General features: G+C 27.8%; 2 long non-coding RNA genes and 1 pseudogene across 5 annotated transcripts; 1 reads left to right on the forward strand and 2 right to left on the reverse strand.

The window, feature by feature from the left end:
* Nucleotides 1-1,394: 1,394 nt before the first annotated feature.
* LOC132947495 (uncharacterized) lies at nucleotides 1,395-5,008 on the reverse strand. Its single transcript, XR_009664933.1, has 3 exons — nucleotides 4,528-5,008; nucleotides 1,838-1,918; nucleotides 1,395-1,754 (listed from the first exon to the last, which is right to left on the reverse strand). It is a non-coding gene; the product is annotated as an uncharacterized LOC132947495 (long non-coding RNA).
* Nucleotides 5,009-6,096: 1,088 nt separating this feature from the next.
* On the reverse strand, nucleotides 6,097-8,576 carry LOC132947383 (cysteine and histidine-rich domain-containing protein morgana-like; annotated as a pseudogene).
* Nucleotides 8,577-8,812: 236 nt separating this feature from the next.
* On the forward strand, nucleotides 8,813-16,524 carry LOC132947138 (uncharacterized). Of its 4 annotated transcripts, XR_009664841.1 has the most exons (7): nucleotides 8,813-9,222; nucleotides 11,282-11,669; nucleotides 11,736-11,814; nucleotides 12,484-12,580; nucleotides 12,720-12,896; nucleotides 15,884-16,306; nucleotides 16,367-16,524. It is a non-coding gene; the product is annotated as an uncharacterized LOC132947138 (long non-coding RNA). The 4 variants fall into 4 exon arrangements; XR_009664840.1 differs by having other exon boundaries at nucleotides 12,720-16,306; XR_009664842.1 differs by having other exon boundaries at nucleotides 12,723-16,306.
* The last annotated feature ends 292 nt before the right edge of the window (nucleotides 16,525-16,816 follow it).

A 16,816-nucleotide genomic window follows, 5' to 3' on the forward strand; every position in this document is an offset into this window, starting at 1 on the left:
ATCATAGTCTATATTATAGGTTATATACACTGAAAAAAAATTATGAACTAAGTCTTTCCATCAGTTATGTTTTTACAGCGATTTAAAAATACACTATGTTATTCACTCGTTTTGCCATGATGAAAAACGCAACTTTATGTAGCAAAACGTGATATTGTTTTAAACTTAAGAATTAAACATTTCATTCAGTAAAATACAACAAAGTGATTTTGTCAAATAACAATATACATACTTATATACTCGTATACAATGGTAATATAATGTAATTACCTAGCTACTATCATCCATGTGTAAGGAGGAACATTTAGGTAAACCGAAAAACAAAGATTTTTAAAAACACCAAGCATTGCGCATCCAATAGTCTTTATTGTGCCAGTATGACCGTTTTACAGCACACTGACAGGGGATTTGGTTTTTCGTAAAAGGGAGAGGGGTACAAATTATTTTATGGAGAGTTCAAATGGGTACAAATCGGGTACAAAAAAATGAGATAGGGCCGAAATCGATCGGTTGACTTTTCTGGTGGTTCCGGGTGCCAGGACGACGTCGTTAAAGCACCCGGACGGGAGATTTGATTTTGCGTAAAAGGGAGTAGGGTACAAATTTTTTTATGGAGGGTTCAAATGGGTACAAATAAATGAGATAGGGCCGAAATCGATCGGTTGACTTTTCTGGTGGTTTCGGGTGCCAGGACGACGTCGTTAAAGCACCCGGACGGGAGATTTGATTTTGCGTAAAAGGGAGTAGGGTACAAATTTTTTCATGGAGGGTTCAAATGGGTACAAAAAAATGAGATAGGTCCGAAATCGATCGGTTGACTTCTGGTGGTACCGGGTGCCAGGACGACGTCGTTACAGCACCCGGACGGGAGATTTGATTTTGCGTAAAAGGGAGAGGGGTATAAATTTTTTTATGGAGGGTTCAAATGGGTACAAATCGGGTACAAAAAAATGAGACAGGTCCGAAATCGATCGGTTGACTTCTGGTGGTTCCGGGTGCCAGGACGACGTCGTTACAGCACCCGGACGGGATATTTGATTTTGCGTAAAAGGGAGAGGGGTACAAATTTTTTTATGGAGGGTTCAAATGGGTACAAAAAAATGAGATATGTTAGGGAGGGTTTTGACGATTTACGGGTGCCAGGACGACGCACCTGTTCTGAACCTACTATAATAGGATAAGTACCAAAGGCACATTCTACTGCACCCTAGAATGAGATTCTTTTTTTTTGTTTACAATTAATATAAAGTACATCAAGAATCAAATCAAGTCATGGAAGTAAAAATTTTATTTTAAATGTTCTTTGATACCTCATTACCTCACATTCTATATCTAAAACAATCTAGCTTCAATAGAATCAATATCATTGATTATTATAAAATAAGCGACTGAGCTCTTTGTATAATTAGGTATATAAACATACTAGGTAAGATAGCAATACAATTAGTAAAAATGTTGATATATAACATAAAAAATACAAAAAATGACTGTAGTAGGTACATATAAAAAATACATAGAATCCTAAAAACTATGTAGTAATATTAGATTATGCATATTAGTAATCAATCATAATATTAATTATACAAATTTAAGAAATATTAAATTATTAAAACATGATCCGTTATATTTTAAACATAAAAATAAAAATATTTTCATGAAAAACCTTATATAAAATATATCACATTAAAATTATTTATTTATGTAATGGAAAGTTTAGGATCGAGTCTGTCTTTCTTCACATACCAGTGGCGTGTCTAAACGAAAAAAAAGACAATAGTTATAAATAACAATATATAAAATCATTAGATAATTAACAAATATATTAAAATATTCTTACTCTGCAGCTATCAGAACAGTAGTTCGCCTTACTACATTTACACGTTATTATTGCAGATTTGTTGCAATGTCCCTCGTCGCACTAAAAAAAAAATATTAAATTTTATTTTATTTTCATAAGCTAAAATGTCTCCTAATTAAAACTCAGACTAGCAGTTTCTGAGTTATTAAAATGTATATATCAATAATACAAAAATAGGGTTTTACTAAAGTATTCAATAGTGGTAGCCGGCTAAGCCATTTGATAGTTATCAATAATTTAAACAATTTGGTTGGTACATTTTTAGCAAGTTACGACCATCACTATTGAATAGTATACATATTGATGAAAAAAAATGGATGCAATTAAAAGTATGTTACTAGTAGTTGTAACAGGGATTTTACAAAACCACAAACATGAATTAAAACAATAAATTAGTATAGCACTTTAACAGGTTATAAAAATCACTTAAATATTATAACTTATAACACAGATTTTTAAAAATGATCTATTCACAATTTAATTTTATGTTAAAAAAATATGTATTGTCAAGCGTTTATAAAAATTATAGGGAATATATTGGACCTGAATAATTGTGTGGGTAATATTATAAACGAAAATTATTATTGATTAAATAGCTGATTGAGGGACCCAAAAAATCTATCATGGCAATAAAATAATAAATTGTTATGCCTATTCTTGTTCCACGCCGTAAAGAAATTTAATTACAACTACACGGCTGTAGTGTATAATTTACGTGTGAATATTATTATTAAAATATACCAACCGATTGTGAAATTTATATCGGGGAAGATCAATTGTTATTTATTTGGTACTTGTCATCGGTACGGCCTGTCGTGAGTAGACGTCCGTCAGTGAAATCCTCGGCGTCCAAACTGGATCAAAGTAATATCGTGGGAGATTCTTTGGAATAAATAATGATTGGCCTTAAATGTTAATTTATACCTAATGGTAGTCTAACCTGACACATATTTTTCTTAAACTTATTTCAGCGTCGGCACAAACAAAAGAATAAATTTTATTTTTTTTTTTTTTGTCAAAGGTAAAATAATTAATTGTGCATTTGAAGTACCTATGCATTTAAATCTACCACCGATATATTAAAGATACATAGGTATGTGTTTTTTATAAGCATATTATGTAGGTAAAGTTAAATTTTTGACAAAATTCATCGAAACTACAAACATTTTCATATTATCATATAGGTAGTTAAAAAATTATGATATGTTCAAATTTTATAGCAATGAATCGAAAATTTAAAACAAGAATTCTCATAACAAGTTAATATTTTAACTATCAATTTAGACGAAATTAGATGTGGAAACAAAGAATAACAAAGATAGTTAATTTCTTGTAATTTAAACATGTCTTTCTTGAGTACTTGAAACGTTTAAAGTATATATATACAAGTGACTTAAGATAATTGAATTTTTATTTTATATGATATACGCTATTAGGGCATGCATTTAAAATTATTACATTACTTGCCTTAAGATATTAAGACTATTTTAAAATTATAATATGTAAACCAATGATGTGCAAAAATCCGGACTTTTTGTGAAAACAATGTACATTATTTTGACAAAAATTTTATTTTTTTTCTGAAAATCACCACTATCACAGAGCTGACCGCCTAAATCTTGGTTTGCCAAAAACCACAAACGTTGCATAATCATGGAACAGGAAAAAAAATAGACTAGTTACTCCTAATTCAGGTATGTTGAAAAAGTTTATAGCTTAGAAATATATTATTATATTTTATAAAATACATATTAATGTAATTTTAGGTTAGGTAGGTACATTTATTTATAAGAGTCTGATGATTGAAACAACAATTCAAACAAAATACCTTTCAAACACATGACTTAACAAACACATGGCTTTTCTAAGATACAATTTTTCGATGACATAAACTTTCGAACTCCTGACTTTTGAACATATAATTTTCGGACAGTTGACCCATACCAGATAATAATAATTATAAAATGTGAAAAAATTCTAAATACCAATTATTACTATGGGGAGCCCCAAAAAATCTTTAAATATAAATCAGGGGACTAAAATTTCTTTTTGCTAACTTACCCCCCAGTTGTCCCACCACACATGCAAGCAATTGTTTAATAAAAGAAATATACAGAAAGCCCCGACCCACTTTTATTTTTTTTAATTCATTCCATTATTTTATTAATTTATTTCTTAAACTCAAGTTAAAATGGTATAAAAGTTAGGTAATAAGTTTTTATTTTGTTTCAATATTATTAAAATAATTTTATTATATTATAATACATATTTTATTCTTTAAAAATATATTTTTTGGCTTTGTTTATTAAGAATTTAAATTTATATATGTTATATGTGTGTCCATAATAATACTATATATATTATACATAATTATTATATATAAATTATGCTTATTGTTTTAAACATATTTATTGTGTTTGAATTTCAATCAGCTATAGATTTTAAGCTGTGTTTTTTTGTTTTATTCTAATTCTAAAGTAATTTAGTATATTTGATGATCATTTTTTTTAAATATGAAACACATTACTCATTTTATAAAAATATGTGTCTATTAATGCTATCATTTAACAGCATATGAATGTCCATTTCCATAGTACATTATTTGTTGATTAAATTACTTTTGTCCTCATTTGTGATCGCGACCTGTTAATTATATTGTATTTTATTACCTGGGTTACTGTTTTTGTCACAGTTTGTTTTGATTTTTCACTATCTTTCTTTTTTGTACAACAACACTTTAAATGGTTACTGGTTATATATTTGAAGGGTCTTGTCTTATTTTAGTTGCAGCATTACTTCCACTAGCACTAGAGGAATGTTCAGGCTGATCAGCAGGCAACATTCTGTATTTCTTTTGTACGTTGGTTAATATTGCATTTTTAACAAGTTTCAGATCATTTTCCAGCTTGTCCATATGAATCAAAAGGGATGAGCATTTCATGCACATGTAATCCGCAGGTATGACAATAATAAAAAATTCATCTCCCATCAGTTCTCCAATCTTTTCTGGGTATGATACATAACTGTGTGGTGTAAAGCTTGAACATATACGAGTTTTTTCCCCACACAATGTTACATTACAAATAAAAACAAAGAACTGGCAACATATCTGAAAAAAAAAAAAATTTCTAATTATAAATATAACTTCTGCACCAGGACTTTAATTTGAGTAAGAAAAATACATTTATTCCAAGTATATAATGCAAAGTAAGCTGTTAAGTAATACAAGGGTGATAATAGCTACATTGTTAATATACTAGGTAAAATATAATATAATTTTATCAATTTTGGTCAAATCAAGTTAAAACGATACATTTTCCTTACAGTGAGGAACTCAATGTGTTAATACCTGTTTATAATTGTACAAAAAAAAACCATTTCAGAGTTGCAAAATATTCCTAGTTGGCCAATTACATCATGTGATGGAAATACTTGTTGTATAAATAGTTAGTAGCTCATACCAGAGAATTTATGTAAGATTTCACTACGGACATTAATATTCATTTATTATTATGCAAAATTACATCATATACAATAATAATTATGTTAAGACGCATTAACTACATATAGAGTTTACTAATAAATATCATTCATCACATGAAACAACATACAAAACAAAAAATTAAAAAACATTACTAATTTTATTTGGTAAACAATTATTTTAACTAAAATTTAGAAAATTAAGTTTCACACAAATGCAGTAGGTTGTAGTGTGAGGATGAACAGTACTGATCGATTTAAATTGGGACAATATTATTTAACATTATTAAATAGGAATACATTTTATGACTTTAATAATAGAAAGAAAAAAATTTGGTTTAAAAATAAAATGTAATTAAAATAAATTATGATTTATGACTTTTGACTATATAGCCATGTAGGTGAGATAATTGTACATTTGTATATACTATGTTTATTATCACTAGGTCTATGATTATAAAATATATACATAATAATTGAATGTAATTGTAAATGTAATTTAAATAAAAATAATTGAAGTAATGAGTAACGTAATTTCATTACTTTTTAAAAGTAATTTACCCAACACTGATTAAGTGTATTAATAGAAACATATTTTTATAAAAAGAGTAATGTGTTTCATATTTAAAAAAAATTAACATCAAATATACTAGTGTTAACAATATTTAATCGTCTTTTAAAGTTATATTTGTTTATATAAATAATTTAAACAAAAAATATATATTAAAATATTAACAAATTTCTAGATAACACCTACATGTAATATAATATAATATAAATATACACACACATAATATACATATATAAGTTACTTTTCAATTAAAACAAAATAAGGAGAATATATACAAGATTATTTAATAATTACATTGTGATGGATATATCATAAATGGGAATTTCGACTGGCACCCTCATATATGTATAATATCATATACTATTAGTTAATATTATAAAATATTATGTATTACAGTGTTTAAAGTCTTGACTCTTGAGTGTTTAGTCTTGAAAACTGTTAAGTTGAAAGTTGTGTGCGGTTGTGCCTGTCACGTGTGTGTTATTACTTTTAATAAATAATAATAAGAATTTAATATTATAATTTTAATTTTAATTTTACGTATATTATATTCATTCTATTTACTATTTTAGTATATGTGTTTTTTTTTTGGACAATGGACTATAGACTAATGGTATCTATTTACTAGCTACGTTCTAAAGGCAAGCAGGTGAATATATAAAAGATTTATTAGACTTAAATTTCTATATTAGTATAATATAACCTGTTTTAAATTTACATATACGTGAATTGTTTTTAAATAGTTTATTTGTGTGATATCTGTATATTTTTACTATCCATATAACTTTAAATGTCATTAGTTCATCATCTCAAAGAAATTAAATTGAAAATATAAAATCAATGAATTTTGATAAGTTATATATTATGTTATTATTTATAATGAAATGGTAAATTTGGTACCTAGAATTTTTGTTCTCGTTTAAATATTTTTAGCTAAATAGTTTACTGATGAATATGTTGTATACCTATGATTTGTTTTACATTGGGAAATATTCAATACTTAAACTACTATATATTTAAATACACCAAAGTCAACACTTTCAACAAAGACATTTGAATTTTTTATGTTCATCATTTGTTCCTGAATTAAAAGTTTGTTTTGTAACATTTGAAAGTTTACGCTTTCGATATTCCAATACACCCCATGCACTGCTTCTGCTTTTTTAAGTTTTATTTCGACTTTTATAGACAACATGGACACACAACTTGCATTCACGTCGACAATCTAAAAATTAAATAAGCGTATATTAAATATTTTATTTATTAACTGAAAATGTAAAATAATTACCCCATAAAGTTCCATGTTTTTAGAAAACACATAATTGTCAAACGGAAAGTATAGTTCCACAGACAGTTTTACTGGAGACAATTTCACAAAAGAATTGTTTGGGTCATATTTCTTGGCAAAGATTGATATTACGACCCAAGGTCCACTCTGATGCCAGTCTAAACGGCAGTTCATATGTCCATAAATTTTCTTAAACGCAAATCATTGAATAACAAAAACAAAAATTACAGGAAATTACCGTTTCTTTAATCTAACAATGTTTTCCTTGAAAACATGCTATTTGTTCTGAAAATGCATGGAAATCTGACGTCTTCTTTTTACAAAGGGACCAATATTTCATACTGTCATGGAATATAGGTGTACCGGGATGATGATCACAAGAAATAATCCCTTTTCCAGCACCTTCATAGGCCTATAAAATTTTGATATTGTAAATAAAGACAATGTTTTTTAAATAAAACATAAATTGATCAGACCTGTTTGCATCCATTGTTTTTACACATATAACCAATTGAAATATCTGTTAAACTATTTCCATTGGAATTGTTTAAAGAAGTAGCCGTCCTTTGTTGTAAGTTAGTAGAGGAAATGGCCGGATAATTATTTATCAATGGCAAATTAACTGATGGTCTAGGTAACGAAACAGGTTTTGGGGCTTGATATTCAATGACATCAAGTTTTTCGGGCTCTTTTGGCTTTTTACTGCTGTGGTAACCCTTTGTACAGCTCTTAAATATATAAACATTTAAACACATTTGTAATATTAATGTAATTAAGTATAGTAATAATAGTGTCAAATATATGAATTACCTTTATATTAAGAAATTCAGTAAAATTGGTAGATTCATTTTTACAGCACGACCATCCCATGTAGGCTTTATGAAAAAAAAGTTTACCTGGATGATACACGCAAGAATCTATTCATGCAACAAAAAAAAAAAAAAACTGCTAGGTTAGGTACTTATCAAACGGTTGAAAATCTACATTGAATTAACAGGGGAATCACATAAGTACTCTGTACTACTATCGATGTACGCTATCGACTTTTTATCAATTGTATAAGTAGCAACTTTGCCACTATAAAGTATAGACTTACAGTAAAAATGATTTATAACAGTATTGAAGGAACCAAGAAATAATTGAGTAGGTAAAATATATAGTAATTGCTTTATATATTTGTCCAATGAATACTATTGTACTAACTAATTAGTTTGAATGGATTAATCAATTGTAGAACCTACCTTCAGTATTATTGGCTTGATCGAATTGCTCAGCGCACCCGTGGTTGTAGCACAGAATCAAATTCGTACCATCACACATTGTTGGTTTGGATTACTATTAACTTTTAATTATTTAAATTGAAGAATGTGAAAATATATATTTTATAAGTGGCCACGAATCGACGATAGACGTAAATATGTCAACAACTCTGTGATATGCACCAAATGTTCGCCTATTATCAATTGTTAATGGTATCACCACAGAATAATATTATTATATTATTCTGTGGTATCACTATTATACTATCACTCTATATCACGTTATTGATTATACTATATAGAAATATCATTTTTAAATATAAATTTAATATTTTACATTAATCATATTTCTCTTTGATTTTACTAATTAACAAGTGCTTAACACCGGGTTTGCAGCATACATTAAAGAATATAACTGTAAGTTTGCAGTGCGGATGGTGGCAGATTTTTTGGTATCGATCGTCTGTCATGCGTCACTCGTAATATTCCATTAACTTGACCGTTACTTACAACTTGCGCCTGGCCTCTGTAACCGTCTCTACCGGTTACTGAGTATCATCAACAGACTTCCAGCAAATACCGTACACGATAATACACTAATTCAGGACACTGTCCTAAAAAAGTGGCAAACAAATTGTTATCATTGCCACTCGCTGTACGGCGTCATTTGCCAAGGGATCGGCGGCGTTTTCACTCTGTCTGCGGTCGCATCTCTGTCCAGGGGATTTTTCTTTTTATCCATTTGCGTATGATCAACACCGCTGAGGTAAGTAACAGTAAATGTTTATTAAAAACCATTAATTGATATATCGTCGTTTTATTACAAGTTGAAATCTACTGTTTACTAGTTCAAAAACTCACAATTCGTTTCATATTATAAAGTTGAACGCAGGTACCTAACCTACCTATATAGTTATATTCACTTCAATGGTAAACCTTGAAATCTTATAGTTATGAGAGATGGTGAGAACGGAAATCTATCGCAATTTAATCATCATATTTATATTCCGATTTATTTTTGTCTTATCCTACTTGTTGAATGTCTACTTCATAATTTTTCAATTAATCTAGGATTCAAATGAATTTTGAGACACCAGCGCATGATGTGGCATTCCTAATATTGTTGTATTTTACCCTTGCGCGGTAGGTGAACAGTGTTTGAGATCTTACTTGCTTATCTATGATTGTTAAGATATTTGTTGTCAAACACCTTTACTTGTTGAATGTTGTTGCAACTGAATGTCATGATCTTTGCAATTCTATGATTTGTTCATGACTAATACGTCAATTATTAGTTTAGTATAGATTTTACGTACAGAAGATTGTCGTGTTTATAGTCTACTTGGTTTTTAAACTTTTCACCACTGCTCAGAGAGAATAGACTAGGAAATAAAAGTTTTGAATGTATTACAAAAACAAGCCGATAGGATATTCCAGAAAAATTAAAATCAATTTTAATTATTTTCGATTCCGATAATAGTTAACAATATTATTTAACATTATTAAATAGGAATACATTTTGTGACTTTAATAATAGAAAGAAAAAGTTAGGTTTAAAAATAAAATTTAATTAAAATAAATTATGATTTATGACTTTTGACTATATAGCCATGTAGGTGAGATAATTGTACATTTGTACATACTATGTTTATTATTATTAGGTCTATGATTATAAAATATATACATAATAATTGAATTCTATGAATTGGTTATGGTTCAAAAGAAATAATAACTGTTATTAATGATAAAAAAGTATTGTTATTTGTAACGCACTACATTATTAATGAAAAGGTAATGTAAAGCGATAAAAAAAATTTAGGTTACCCCAATGTAATTTAAATAAAAATAATTGAAGTAATGAGTAACGTAATTTCATTACTTTTTAAAAGTAATTTACCCAACACTAATTAAGTGTATTAATAGAAACATATATTTATAAAAAAAGTAATGTGTTTCATATTTAAAAAAAATTAATATCAAATATACTAGTGTTAACAATATTTAATCGTCTTTTAAAGTTATATTTGTTTATATAAATAATTTAAACAAAAAATATATTTTAAAATATTAACAAATTTCTAGATAACTCCTATACATTAATGTTATATATAATATAAATATGTACACACATAATATATCTATATAAGTTACTTTCCAATTAAAACAAAATAAACAACTTACAAGCTTATAATATAGATGACTTATGTTCAATTAATTATATTTTTCAAAACAATAAGCATAATTTATATATAATATTATATACATATAATCTATATTAATATAAATTATTTAATAAGCAAAGCAAAAAAATAAAACTATATTATATAATATAAATATCTTAATAATATTGAAACAAAATAAAAACTTATTACCTAACATTTACAACATTTTAACTTGAGTTAAATTGGTTTTTAGTATTTTTCACATTTTAGAATTGTTATTATCACCTATATTTTATAATAAAAATCTACGTATAGCTTAAAATTAGATGGATATACTATAATTATACTGTAGTTTTAAAACTTATTGTTAATAGCCTATGGAGTACCTTTATCACTCTACGAGTTGATTTAATAATATTATAAAATCATTACCATGGCTAAATAATAAATGGGGGCCAAGAATAGTGTTCTAAAATGTATACAACAATCAACAGCCTAATCATATTATAATTGTAACAGGGAGTTTGTCAAATCAATGTGAAAATAATTTTTTGTAATTACATTGTGATGGATATATCATAAATGGGAATTTCGACTGGCACCCTCATATATGTATAATATCATATAATATCAGTTAATATTATAAAATATTATGTATTACAGTGTTTATTTGTAATGTAACATTGTGTGGGGAAAAAAACTCGTATACGTTCAAGCTTTACACCACACAGTTATGTATCATACCCAGAAAAGATTGGAGAACTTATGGGAGAAGAATGTGTTATTATTGTCACGTGTACGGATCACATGTGCATGAAATGCACATCCCTTCTCACTCCTATGGACTATCTGCAAAATGATCTGAAACTTGTTAAAAATGCAATATTGACCAACCTACAAGATAAATACGGAATGTTACCTAATGGACAGCCAGAATGTCCCACTAGTGGCGGTGGAAGTAATGCTTCAAATAAAATAAGACAAGACCCTTCAAATATTTAAATATACAAATGCCGTTTTTGTTCATTCCAATATAATTACATCACTTTAGGTATGTCTATAAATAATATTTTTCCAATAAACACCCTTAATTTATTTTTATGTCTTTATACTTCAGTAACCATATAATGCGTTGTCATACAAAAAAGAAAGATAATGAAAAATCAAAACAAACTGTGACAATAATTGTAACCCAGGTAATAAAATACAAATATTTAAATGATAGAATTAAGTGAATAAAAAAATATTAGATTAACTAACATTTGTAATAAAAACATTATACCTGTTCTCTATAAAGATGTTCAGATTGTATTCTGTATTTCTATTAGATTTTGACAATTGCAGTTCAATAATATATTGTGCAGAATATAGAAATACACGAGTAAAAATTAATTTTTATTTTGCTGAAACTTGTAATTTTTTATAATGTAATTTTAAATATAAATTGTATTTATTATGTCACAAACTTTAAGGACTATCATATAATAGTGGCTAGTACAATTAAATTGTTATTGTTATGCTTTGGGGCTTTGAAATTTTAAACAAACTATCAGTTATCTTTTTACGTAATTCAATAGTAATTTTTCAATCTCAACTATTGAATAGTCTGATAAATGATAAAATTGTTATATACTATTTCAAATATAATTATACTCTTAAAATAGTTTATTTACTGTTTATTCCTTGAAATTGTAATTTTTTTTTATCCTTTATTACCTTAAATGTACAATTTTAAAAATATACAGAAACCTTTAGTTAATATATTTTAAAATACTATAAGTAATAATGGTTCTCAGTTAACAAATTATTATACCCATTTTCTATTTGTTATGGTCCTTAAAACGGTTTTGTTTCAATGTTCACAGGAACAAAAACCTCAACAGAAACAACATAAAACCAACCACCAGTTAAACATCCAAAACCAACTGCGGCAACAAAAAAAAAAATTTTTACGGATGTCAAGTATGTTATAAAATATTAGCATGTATAGTATAATCGCATAACGCATATTGTTATACGTATCGATTGCTCACACAAAATAAAATACTTGTTTTCCGTGTGAGAAAAATTTCGAACCACGTTCAAAGTCCAATTATTTTAGCAGGTTTGTTTTTAAATTCCAACAAATAATCTTTCAAACACATGACTTATTGAACACATGGCTTTTCGAAGATACAATTTGTCGATGATATAAACTTTCGAACACATGACTGTCGAACAGGCAACCGGCACCAGGCGACAGGCAACCAGGACACAATTTTTTTTTCAAGCATTTAAAGTTTGAATTTTTATACCATTTATCTAATTTAAAATTTAAAAATTTTTTGTATTTCAAAATGTATAAAATGTTCATTTTTAGAGCTAAGGATTTAAAATTTAAAACAAGGTTCCACGTAAATTGGTTATAATAAATTACTTTATTCACAATAATATCATCAAATATAGGTATTTAGTAATATCATAGGCTGACCGACCGTCTTCGCTCAGAATTGTCTTTCTTATACAATGATATTATATCATTCTATTCAAATTGAACACCATCCAATAGAGTGACCCACTTGTAACCTATTGTGCAGCAGATTGACACCCACTTGCCCACCTTTTTTTTGTTGCTTATTTGAGTCCATAGATATAAGTTCACTGTACATATTATATAACTATTAAAAAAAAACATAATTTGATTCTTAAATTATTATTATTATGGGTGTGAATATAATGCAGTGAAAACATTGTTAAATGCATTATTTTAAACCTAAACAATTTCACTTTATAATGCAACCTACATATACCCCAAAAAATATAGTTTTTAAAAAATATTGAAAAAATTAATATAGAAAGAAAAATTGAACTAAAATGGATAAAAAAAATCCTATCATTTAAAAAAGAGTAAGTGGAAGAAACTCTGCTGTACATTGGGTCATTGTAATGGATGGTGTACAATTTGAATAAAATTATGTAAAATTGTATACGATTGCGTATTTGATGATGTTATTGTGAAATAATTTTCATTTACCCATGAATTATATTTTTCAATGAAAACAAAATAACTTTACTATAGTAGTTATTTTTGGTATATACCTAATTTTGTTCTTAATTTTCTTATATTATGTCTGTAAAAAATAACTAGTAGTAAAAATTGAAAATTATATATACTTTTAACTACCATAGAATGAGCATAACCTAGGTTTCTTTAATTTCCTGGAATAAAAAGTAAATTTGTCATAAAACAGAAAAAAATTATCAATGTAACTCTATTTTACGATACTAAATAATTTGTAAATTTTCAGTTTGATAAATGTCATTAACTATACTTATATAAAAAATCATACCTATGAATTTCTTTATTATTCCTCAAGTGTTATAATAATAACAACTTATAACTTATAAGGAACCTTGTATTAAATTGTCGAGCTTTTTGACCCAACCAAAAAAATGTTTTTGACATTTATAGAATTATACTAAAATAGTTCAAACACTTCTGTTACTTTTCTGATAAAATAATTTTGTAGATAGTTATATTTCAGTTGGTAGATTTGATAGGCTTAATATGTTATTAGACCTTTAATAGCTAATTGATATAAAAAAATTAAGGCCAGTATGCATAGTCACTTAATGTGGTACATAAGACATAGTTATGTAACATTTAGTTTTCTTTTTTAATTCTCTTTTGCACATAACTAATAGAGGTGTATATGTTATCTGCTAAGCGTAAAATTGCGAATTAATATATTTTGTTATTAATCAAAAATATAAATGTTGAAATATGCAAAATATGCATCATAAAAGTTCCATAGTTCAATTATTTATTTTACGAAACAAATTCTGTGCTCACTAGACATACCGACACATACGATCAACCAGAATAAAAATGAAAGTGCATACAAATACGCGCTCTAATTATAAATCATAAACTACTCGTACAACGTTTAATTTTAATACATCTAAGAAGCACTCCAAAAAAACAATTAAAAAAATTATAGTGAAAAAAAAGTAAATAATATATATATTTTTAAAAATATGTTGTTTTTTGACAACTTATAGTTATGGAAAAATATATTTTAAAAACATTTATAGTTTTTAAAAGAACAAGTGTCTTATTTTAGGAATTAAGATCTCCATTAAACTCACTCTATTTTTAAAACTTTCCATAGTATTGTTTTTAGCATCAATTTTTACTTTCATTCTTTGCAAATCTCCATCTTTTACAAACCCTTAACCTTAAATACCCTATACATTGTTCAAAGACAAATCCACCCCTACCATTACATTTTTCAATACTATCTATTTTTTCTAAAAGATCGTCTAACTCTTTCATTGTTGTAATAGGCATTTTATATTCATATTTATTGCCATCTATTTGTATAATTGGCACAAGGTTATTATAAAAAATAACTTTCTTCACAGTTACATCATTAGCGTCTCTTTGGTTAAAACCTGTTGCGTTTTGTTCATTAAGATGTTCACTCTTCCAATATAAACTAGGAAGTACAACTTCCTTAGACATTTCAAAAATAAGCCCATGTATATCCCTTGTAAGATCTTCAATTCTCATGGAAGTATTATCTGTATTATCGGGAAGGTTATTATTTTTTTCAGTTTTTGATTTCAATGTTGGATTTAAATTACAAATTAAAAATGATTTTAGTAAGAATTTTTTACATATTACCTTGTAAATTTTTCATTTTTTCTGACGACAACTGTTCAGCATAACAATGACAATTTAAAGAAAATAATATGTGTTAAATTCCTAATAATTTAAATAACATATAGGTACTAATATATAATATACAGTCATATAATGTAAAATTAACATGTATATTATTATATTATTTATGAAGTATAACGGTTGTGATGCAAATCACGGTCAAAACTTCAACAATTAAGCTACGGAGCGACGTAAACCAATATATTCGATATACAAACCACGTGGCCTTTAAAACAAACGAACTATATTATGTGAAAATGTCTAAAAGTCGAAAAACAGCGTAAAAAGCGTAACATTTTTCGAAAATGTTTAAAAACCGACCGCCGCCGCCGCGAAGGTACGCGATTGGTCGCGCTATAGGGAATCGACGGGATTGGCCCGGCGGACTGGGGAAACGGAGCGGTGTTTAATTTTTTCCATCATGAGATCCTCCATTAATTCCCTATAGATCAGCTGTTTTTCTTGTGATTTTATAGTATTAGTTTTTTGTGAAAATTTTGACTTTTCAACATTTTATTTTCATTTATCTCATGATTTTAAATAAATTTTTTTGTTTATAGGTAAAACAACAAAAAACTCGTCCCCCATCTACGGTTAATAGGTATATCTTCACGGGATACTCTGTATATGCGCGTACTGTATATACAGGTTGTATCTACATATTAAAGTGCCATAATAAAAACAGCGGCGGTGGCTGCTTAGTTGGCGGGATAGCGGTGTTATGACGGCGAATGATGTGTAGTGGTGGGGGAGTAATGTTACGGCGGTGGCGACGAGGGCTTGTACCATGGCGTTGTATCATAACGTGCAGTGCCTTTCTGTACGTAGTCTGTTGTTTGAGTTGTATGTCCAGAGTTGTTTGGTCTTTTCAGTTGGAAATTCCTAACCAAATAACAGTACCACCGAAGCATTCGTCGTTGTTCCAGTTGTCACATACTTCATTTCATACTTCAGCGCTTACAACGTTCAGTGGTTTCCTTTCTGTGCGTAGTCTGTTGTTTGAGTTGTATGTCAATTAATCAGAGTTGTTTGGTCTTTTCCAGTTCGAAGTTCCTAAACAAATTACATTACCACCGAAATATTCGTCGTTGTTCCAGTCACATACTTCATTTTCCGGGGAGCCGTGCAGTTGATTTGAATATCCCGACGCTGAACGTTTATTTCCGGTAGTTTCATTCGCAAGTCATCAAGCAATCATGTCTTCAAGGTTAGTAACGACTAATATTTACGTACATGCACGGGTATTTACCTGCCGTTGACTCGGTTTTAACACACCATAATCATTATTTACGCACGCTGTCTCCATGCTGTCAGAATTCGTTACAGACTGTGAATAGTGCAGATTTTCGCGAAATAAAATAAAAACATTAAAAACGTATCCCTTACCCACACAACATGAAAACGTATTAAACATTTGAAAAATAATTAACATATTTATTAAATATTATATTTTGACCAATGGGTAAGTGTAAAATGTTTTATTAACAATTATT

This window comes from Metopolophium dirhodum, chromosome 6 (genome assembly GCF_019925205.1).
Source record: "Metopolophium dirhodum isolate CAU chromosome 6, ASM1992520v1, whole genome shotgun sequence".
Lineage (NCBI taxonomy): Eukaryota > Metazoa > Arthropoda > Insecta > Hemiptera > Aphididae > Metopolophium > Metopolophium dirhodum.